Consider the following 9,585-nt stretch of genomic DNA (forward strand, 5'->3'; position numbering starts at 1 on the left):
TTCAGAAACAAAAAGCTACTAGCCCCGCTCATCTAAATTAGAATCTGAGCTTCACTTAAAACTCTGAGATATTATTGCTTCTTAATCTCTTTTTATGCTATTTTATTTATCTAGTTTCTTGGGGACAATTTATACGCTTTTTGGGGGTAATTTCATATAGATTTTAGCATGTTTTAATTAGTTTTTAATAGAATTTTATTAGTTTTTAAGCAAACATCATATTTCTAGACTTTACTATGAGTTTGTGTGTTTTTCTGTGATTTCAGGTATTTTCTGGCTGAAATTGAGGGAGCTGAGCAAAAATCTGATTTAGGTTGAAAAAGGACTGCTGATGCTGTTGAATTCTGACCTCCCTGCACTCGGAAAGGATTTTTTGGAGCTACAGGAGTCCAATTGGCACGCTCTTAATTGGATTGGAAAGTAGACATCCAGGGCTTTCCAGCAATATATAATATTTCATACTTTGCGCGAAGATAGACGACGTAAACTGGCGTTCAACGCCAGTTCCATGTTGCAGTCTGGCATCCAGCGCCAGAAACAGGTTACAAGTTGGAGTTCAACGCCAAAAACACGTTACAACCCGGTGTTCAACTCCAGAAACAGCCCAAGCATGTTAGAAGCTTAAGTCTCAGCCCCAGCACACACCAAGTGGGCCCAAGAAGTGGATTTCTGCACCAATTATCTTAGTTTACTCATTTTCTGTAAATCTAGGTTACTAGTTTAGTATTTAAACAACTTTTAGAGACTTATTTTGTATCTCTCATGACATTTTTAGATCTGAAATTTGCACCTTTTGATGGCATGAGTCTCTAAACTCCATTGTTGGGGGGTGAGGAGCTCTGCAGCGTCTCGATGAATTAATGCAATTATTTCTGTTTTTCCATTCAAACTTGCATGTTCCTATCTAAGATGTTCATTCACGCTTAACTATGAAGAAGGTGATGATCTGTGACACTCATCACCTTCCTCAATCCATGAACGTGCGCCTGACAAACACCTCCGTTCTACATCAGATTGAATGAGCGTCTCTTAGATTCCTTAATCAGAATCTTCGTGGTATAAGCTAGAATTGATGCCGGCATTCTTGAGGATCCGGAAAGTCTAAACCTTGTCTGTGGTATTCCGAGTAGGATTCAAGGATTGAATGGCTGTGACGAGCTTCAAACTCACGATTGCTGGGCGTGATGACAAACGCAAGAGGATCAATGGAACCTATTCCGACATGATCGAGAACCAACAGATGATTAGCCGTGCTGTGACAGAGCATTTGGAACATTTTCACTGAGAGGATGGGAAGTAGCCATTGACAACGGTGACACCCTACATACAGCTTGCCATGGAAGGAGCCTTGCATTTATGAAAGTGAGAAAGCATTATGTTGCAGGAATTCAGAGGACAAAGCATCTCCAAAACTCCAACATTATCTTCATTACTGTGTAACAATTACTTACTCTATGCACTTTAACTTTTTGCAATTAAAACTAAAGAATCCTATTGGTATCCTGACTAAGATTAATAAGATAACCACAGCTTGCTTCAAACCAACAATCTCCGTGGGATTCGACCCTTACTCACGTAAGGTATTACTTGGACGACCCAGTGCACTTGCTGGTTAGTTGTGCGGATTGCAAAAGTGTGATTGCAATTTTGTGCACCATCGGTTGATGAGCGGATAATTTATACACTTTTTGGCATTGTTTTTAGGTAGTTTTTAGTAGGATCTAGCTACTGTTAGGGATGTTTTCATTAGTTTTTATGTTAAATTCACATTTCTGGACTTTTCTATGAGTTTGTGTGTTTTTCTATGATTTCAGGTATTTTCTGGCTGAAATTGAGCGACCTGAGCAAAACTCTGATAAGAAGGCTGACAAAGGACTGCTGATGCTGTTGGATTGGTGCACGAAATTGTGATCACTACTTTTCAAAACACAAACAATCCCTAGTAATGGCTCCAAAGAATTGGTGCTCAATACCATGGCATAAACACAACTTCGCACAACTAACCAGCAAGTGCACTGGGTCGTCCAAGTAATAAACCTTACGTGAGTAAGGGTCGATCCCATGGAGATTGGTGGTATGAAGCAAGCTATGGTCACCTTGTAAATCTCAGTCAGGCAGACTCAAATGGGTATAGTGATGAACGAAAATAATATAAAAGATAAAGATAGAGTTACTTATGTATATCATTGGTGTAAGAGCTTCAGACAAGCGTATGAAGATACCTTCCCTTCCGTCTCTCTGCTTTCCTACTGTCTTCATCCAATCCTTCTTACTCCTTTCCATGGCAAGCTCGTGTAGGGTTTCACCGTTGTCAATGGCTACCTCCCATCCTCGCAGTGAAAGCTAATGCTCATACACTCTGTCACAGTGCGGCCAATCACCGGTTTGGTTCCCTCCCCTACCGGAATAGAATCCCTCTTTTGCGTCTGTCACTAACGCCCAGTAGGTTACAGGTTTGAAGCACGTCACAGTCATTCAATCATTGAATCCTACTCAGAATACCACAGACAAGGTTAGACCTTCCGGATTCTCTTGAATGCCGCCATCAGTTCTTGCCTATACCACGAAGATTCCGGTTAAAGAATCCAAGAGATATTCACTAAGCCTCAGATGCTTGTAGAACAAGAATGGTTGTCAGTCACCTTGTTCATAGGTGATAATGATGATGAGTGTCAATCATCACCTTCATCAGATTGAAGAACAAGTGATATCTTGGACAAAGAACAAGCGGAATTGAATAGAAGAACAATAGTAATTGCATTAATACTCGAGGTACAGCAGAGCTCCACACCTTAATCTATGGTGTGTAGAAACTCCACCGTTGAAAATACATAAGAACAAGGTCTAGGCATGGCCGAATGGCCAGCCTCCCAAATGATCTAAGATAGCATAAAATTAGAAGATATCTACCAAGATTCTTCGATTAATACAATAGTAAAAAGGTCCTACTTATAGAAAACTAGTAGCCTAAGGTGTACAAAGATGAGTAAATGACATAAAAATCCACTTCCGGGCCCACTTGGTGTGTGCTTGGGCTGAGCAATGAAGCATTTTCGTGTAGAGACTCTTCTTGGAGTTAAACGCCAGCTTTTATGCCAGTTTGGGCGTTTAACTCCCAATTAGGTGCCAGTTCCGGCGTTTAACGCTGGAATTTCTGTAGGTGACTTTGAACGCCGGTTTGGGCCATCAAATCTTGGGCAAAGTATGGACTATCATATATTGCTGGAAAGCCCAGGATGTCTACTTTCCAACGCCGTTGAGAGCGCGCCAATTGGGCTTCTGTAGCTCTAGAAAATCTACTTCGAGTGCAGGGAGGTCAGAATCCAACAGCATCTGCAGTCCTTTTTCAGTCTCTGAATCAGATTTTTGCTCAGGTCCCTCAATTTCAGCCAGAAAATACCTGAAATCACAGAGAAACACACAAACTCATAGTAAAGCCCAGAAAAGTGAATTTTAACTAAAAACTAATAAAAATATACTAAGAACTCAACTAAAACTACCAAAAACATACTAAAAACAATGCCAAAAAGTGTATAAATTATCCGCTCATCACAACACCAAACTTAAATTGTTGCTTGTCCCCAAGCAACTGAAGATCAAATAAGATAAAAAGAAGAGAATATGCAATGAACTCCAAAAACATCTATGAAGATCAGTATTAATTAGATGAGCGGGGCTTTTAGCTTTTTGCCTCTAAATAGTTTTGGCATCTCACTTTATCCTTTGGAACTCAGAATGATTGGCTTCTTTAGGAACTCAGAATCCAGATAGTGTTATTGATTCTCCTAGTTAAGTATGATGATTCTTGAACACAGCTACTTTATTGAGTCTTGGCCGTGGCCCAAAGCACTCTGTCTTCCAGTATTACCACCGGATACATACATGCCACAGACACATAATTGGGTGAACCTTTTCAGATTGTGACTCAGCTTTGCTAAAGTCCCCAACTAGAGGTGTCCAGGGTTCTTAAGCACACTCTTATTGCCTTGGATCACAACTTTATTTCTTTCTTTTTCATCAATCAATTTTTTTCGTTTTTTTTTCGTTTGCTTTTTTTTTTGTATTCACTGCTTTTTCTTGCTTCAAGAATCATTTTTATGATTTTTCAGATCCTCAGTAACATGTCTCCTTTTTCATCATTCTTTCAAGAGCCAACAATTTTAACATTCATGAACCACAAATTCAAAAGACATATGCACTGTTCAAGCATACATTCAGAGAACAAAAGTGTTGCCACCACATCAGAATAATTAAACTGTTATAAAATTCAAAATTCATGCAATTCTTTTTCTTTTTAATTAAGCACGTTTTTATTCAAGAAAGGTGATGGATTCATAGGACATTCATAACTTTAAGGCATAGACACTAAGACACTAATGATCACAAGACACAAACATAGATAAACATAAGCACTAAAATTCGAAAAATAGAAGAATAAAGAACAAGGAAATCAAGGAACGGGTCCACCTTAGTGATGGCGGCTCTTCCTTCCTCTTGAAGGTCCTATGGAGTGCTTGAGCTCCTCAATGTCTCTTCCTTGCCTTTGTTGCTCCTCTCTCATGATTCTTTGATCTTCTCTTATTTCATGGAGGAGAATGGAGTGTTCTTGGTGCTCCACCCTTAGTTGTCCCATGTTGGAACTCAATTCTCCTAGGGAGGTGTTTAGTTGCTCCCAATAGTTTTGTGGAGGAAAGTGCATCCCTTGAGGTATCTCAGGGATCTCATGATGAGAGGGGTCTCTTGTGTGCTCCATCCTTTTCTTGGTAATGGGCTTATCCTCATCAATGGTGATGTCTCCCTCTATGTCAACTCCAACTGAATAACAGAGGTGACAAATGAGGTGAGGAAAGGCTAACCTTGCCAAGGTAGAGGACTTATCCGCCACCTTGTAGAGTTCTTGGGCTATAACCTCATGAACTTCCACTTCTTCTCCAATCATGATGCTATGGATCATGATGGCCCGGTCTAGAGTAACTTCGGACCGGTTGCTAGTGGGAATGATTGAGCGTTGGATAAACTCCAACCATCCTCTAGCCACGGGTTTGAGGTCATGCCTTCTCAATTGAACCGGCTTGCCTCTTGAATCTCTCTTCCATTGTGCGCCCTCTTCACATATGATTGTGAGGACTTGGTCCAACCTTTGATCAAAGTTGACCCTTCTTGTGTAAGGATGTTCATCTCCTTGCATCATAGGCAAGTTGAACGCCACCCTCACACTTTCCGGACTAAAATCCAAGTATTTCCCCCGAACCATAGTAAGATAATTCTTTGGATTCGGGTTCATACTTTGGTCATGGCTCTTGGTGATCCATGCATTGGCATAGAACTCTTGAACCATCAAGATTCCAACTTGTTGAATGGGGTTGGTAAGTACTTCCCAACCTCTTCTTTGGATCTCATGGCGGATCTCCGGATATTCACCCTTTTTGAGTGAAAAGGGGACCTCGGGGATCACCTTCTTCAAGGCCACCACTTCATAGAAGTGGTCTTGATGCACCCTTGAGATGAACCTATCCATCTCCCATGACTCGGATGTGGAAGCTTTTGCCTTCCCTTTCCTCTTTCTAGAGGTTTCTCCGGCCTTGGATGCCATAATGGTTATGGAAAAATGAAAAAGCAACGCTTTTACCACACCAAACTTAAAATGTTTGCTCGTCCTCGAGCAAAAGACGAAAGAAGAGAGTAGAAGAAGAAGAGATGAGGAAGAGGAAGATGGTGGTGTATTCGGCCAAAGAGGGGGAGAAGTGGTGTTTAGGTTGTGTGAAAATGAAGGAATGAAGAAGGGTATTTATAGGAGAGAGGGGAGATGGGGTTCGGCCATATGGGGTGGGTTTGGGAGGGAAAGTGGTTTGAATTTGAAGGGTGAGGTTGGTGGGGTTTTATGAAGGATGGATGTGAGTGGTGAAGAGAAGGATGGGATTTTGATAGGTGAAGGGGTTTTGGGGAAGAGGTATTGAGGTGATTGGTGAATGGGGGAAGAAGAGAGAGAGTGGTGGTGGGGTTGGTGGGGATCCTGTGGGGTCCACAGATCCTATGGTGTCAAGGAAAAGTCATCCCTGCACCAAATGGCATCAAAAATCACGTTTTGACCCATTTCTGGCGTTAAACGCCGGGCTGATGCCCATTGCTGGCGTTTAACGCCAGGTTTTAGCCCTTTTCTGGCGTTTAACGCCAGTCTGGTGCCCCTTTCTGGCGTTAAACGCCCAGAATGGTGCCAGACTGGGCGTTAAACGCCCAACTGCTAGGCTTACTGGCGTTTGAACGCCAGCAGCATCTTCCTCCAGGGTGTGCTGTTTTTCTTCCTGTTTTTCATTCTGTTTTTGCTTTTTCAATGGATTTTGTGACTTCTTATGATCATCAACCTACAAAAAACATAAAATAACAAAAGAACTATATAAATATAATCATTGGGTTGCCTCCCAACAAGCGCTTCTTTAATGTCAGTAGCTTGACAGAGGGCTCTCATGGAGCCTCACAGATACTCAGAGCAATGTTGGAACCTCCCAACACCAAACTTAGAGTTTGAATGTGGGGGTTCAACACCAAACTTAGAGTTTGGTTGTGGCCTCCCAACACCAAACTTAGAGTTTGAATGTGGGGGCTCTTCTTGACTCTGATTTGAGAGAAGCTCTTCATGCTTCATCTCTATGGTGACAGAGGGATATCCTTGAGCTTTAAACACAAAGGATTCTCCATTCACTTGAATGATCAGTTCACCTCCATCAACATCAATCACAGCCTTTGCTGTGGCTAGGAAGGGTCTGCCAAGGATGATGGTTTCATCCATGCACTTCCCAGTCTCTAGGACTATGAAATCAGTAGGAATGTAATGGTTTTCAACCTTTACCAGAACATTCTCTACAAGTCCATGAGCTTGTTTTCTTGAGTTGTCTGCCATCTCTAGTGAGATTTTTGCAGCTTGTACCTCAAAGATCCTTAGCTTCTCCATTACTGAGAGAGGCATGAGGTTTACACTTGACCCTAAGTCACACAGAGCCTTCTTGAAGGTCATGGTGCCTATGGTACAAGGTATGGAAAACTTCCCAGGATCTTGTCTCTTTTGAGGTAATTTCTGCCTAGACAAGTCATCCAGTTCTTTGGTGAGCAAAGGAGGTTCATCCTCCCAAGTCTCATTTCCAAACAACTTGTCATTTAGCTTCATGATTGCTCCAAGGTATTTAGCAACTTGCTCTTCAGTGACATACTCATCCTCTTCAGAGGAAGAATACTCATCAGAGCTCATGAATGGCAGAAGTAAGTCCAATGGAATCTCTATGGTCTCATTTTGAGCCTCAGATTCCCATGGTTCCTCATTGGGGAGCTCATTGGAGGTTGGTGCACGCCCATTGAGGCCTTCCTCAGTGGCGTGCACTTCCTCCCCATCCTCTCCAAATTCGGCCATGTTTATGGCTTTGCACTCTCCTTTTGGATTTTCTTCTGTATTGCTTGGAAGAGTACTTGGAGGGAGTTCAGTAATTTTCTTACTCAGCTGTCCCACTTGTGCCTCCAAATTCCTAATGGAAGACCTTGTCTCAGTCATGAAACTTTGAGTGGTTTTGATTAGATCAGAGACCATGGTTGCTAAGTCAGAGGGGTTCTGCTTAGGGTTCTCTGTCTGTTGCTGAGAAGATGATGGAAAAGGTTTGCCATTGCTAAACCTGTTTCTTCCACCATTATTATTGAAACCTTGTTGAGGTCTCTCTTGATTCTTCCATGAGAGATTTGGGTGATTTCTCCATGAAGAATTATAGGTGTTACCATAGGGTTCTCCTAGGTAATTCACCTCTTCCATTGAAGGGTTCTCAGGATCATAAGCTTCTTCTTCAGATGAAGCATCCTTAGTACTGCTTGGTGCATTTTGCATTCCAGACAGACTTTGAGAAATCAAATTGACTTGTTGAGCCAATATTTTATTCTGAGCCAAAATGGCGTTCAGAGTGTCAATCTCAAGAACTCCTTTCTTCTGACTAGTCCCATTGTTCACAGGATTCCTTTCAGAAGTGTACATGAATTGGTTATTTGCAACCATTTCAATGAGCTCTTGAGCTTCTGTAGGCGTCTTCTTCAGATGAAGAGATCCTCCAGCAGAGCTATCCAAAGACATCTTGGATAGTTCAGAGAGACCATCATAGAAAATACCTATGATGCTCCATTCAGAAAGCATGTCTGAGGGACATTTTCTGATTAATTGTTTGTATCTTTCCCAAGCTTCATAGAGGGATTCTCCATCCTTCTGTCTGAAGGTTTGGACTTCCACTCTAAGCTTACTCCATCTTTGTGGTGGAAAGAACTTTGCCAAGAAGGCATTGACTAGCTTTTCCCAAGAGTCCAGGCTTTCTTTAGGTTGTGAGTCCAACCATATCCTAGCTCTGTCTCTTACAGCAAAAGGGAATAGCATCAGTCTATAGACCTCAGGGTCAACCCCATTAGTCTTGACTGTGTCACAGATTTGCAAGAATTCAGCTAAAAACTGATGAGGATCTTCCATTGGAAGTTGATGAGCGGATAATTTATACACTTTTTGGCATTGTTTTTAGTATGTTTTTGGTAGTTTTAGTTGAGTTCTTAGTATATTTTTATTAGTTTTTAGTTAAAATTCACTTTTCTGGGCTTTACTATGAGTTTGTGTGTTTTTCTGTGATTTCAGGTATTTTCTGGCTGAAATTGAGGGACCTGAGCAAAAATCTGATTCAGAGACTGAAAAAGGACTGCAGATGCTGTTGGATTCTGACCTCCCTGCACTCGAAGTGGATTTTCTGGAGCTACAGAAGCTCAATTGGCGCGCTCTCAACGGCGTTGGAAAGTAGACATCCTGGGCTTTCCAGCAATATATGATAGTCCATATTTGCCCAAGATTTGATGGCCCAAACCGGTGTTCAAAGTCACCTACAGAAATTCCAGCGTTAAACGCCGGAACTGGCACCTAATTGGGAGTTAAACGCCCAAACTGGCATAAAAGCTGGCGTTTAACTCCAAGAAGAATCTCTACACGAAAATGCTTCATTGCTCAGCCCAAGCACACACCAAGTGGGCCCGGAAGTGGATTTTTATGTCATTTACTCATCTTTGTACACCTTAGGCTACTAGTTTTCTATAAGTAGGACCTTTTTACTATTGTATTAATCGAAGAATCTTGGTAGCTATCTTCTAATTTTATGCTATCTTAGATCATTTGGGAGGCTGGCCATTCGGCCATGCCTAGACCTTGTTCTTATGTATTTTCAACGGTGGAGTTTCTACACACCATAGATTAAGGTGTGGAGCTCTGCTGTACCTCGAGTATTAATGCAATTACTATTGTTCTTCTATTCAATTCCGCTTGTTCTTTGTCCAAGATATCACTTGTTCTTCAATCTGATGAAGGTGATGATTGACAACACTCATCTCATCATTATCACCTATGAACAAGGTGACTGACAACCATTCTTGTTCTACAAGCATCTGAGGCTTAGTGAATATCTCTTGGATTCTTTAACCGGAATCTTCGTGGTATAGGCAAGAACTGATGGCGGCATTCAAGAGAATCCGGAAGGTCTAACCTTGTCTGTGGTATTCTGAGTAGGATTCATGATTGAATGACTGTGA

At 41.6% G+C, this 9,585-nt stretch overlaps 1 non-coding gene across 1 annotated transcript; it reads left to right on the forward strand.

The window, feature by feature from the left end:
• Positions 1 to 8,158: 8,158 nt before the first annotated feature.
• LOC130952425 (small nucleolar RNA R71) lies at positions 8,159 to 8,266 on the forward strand. Its single transcript, XR_009074605.1, has one exon. It is a non-coding gene; the product is annotated as a small nucleolar RNA R71 (small nucleolar RNA).
• Positions 8,267 to 9,585: the final 1,319 nt, after the last annotated feature.

Source organism: Arachis stenosperma, chromosome 9 (genome assembly GCF_014773155.1).
Source record: "Arachis stenosperma cultivar V10309 chromosome 9, arast.V10309.gnm1.PFL2, whole genome shotgun sequence".
Lineage (NCBI taxonomy): Eukaryota > Viridiplantae > Streptophyta > Magnoliopsida > Fabales > Fabaceae > Arachis > Arachis stenosperma.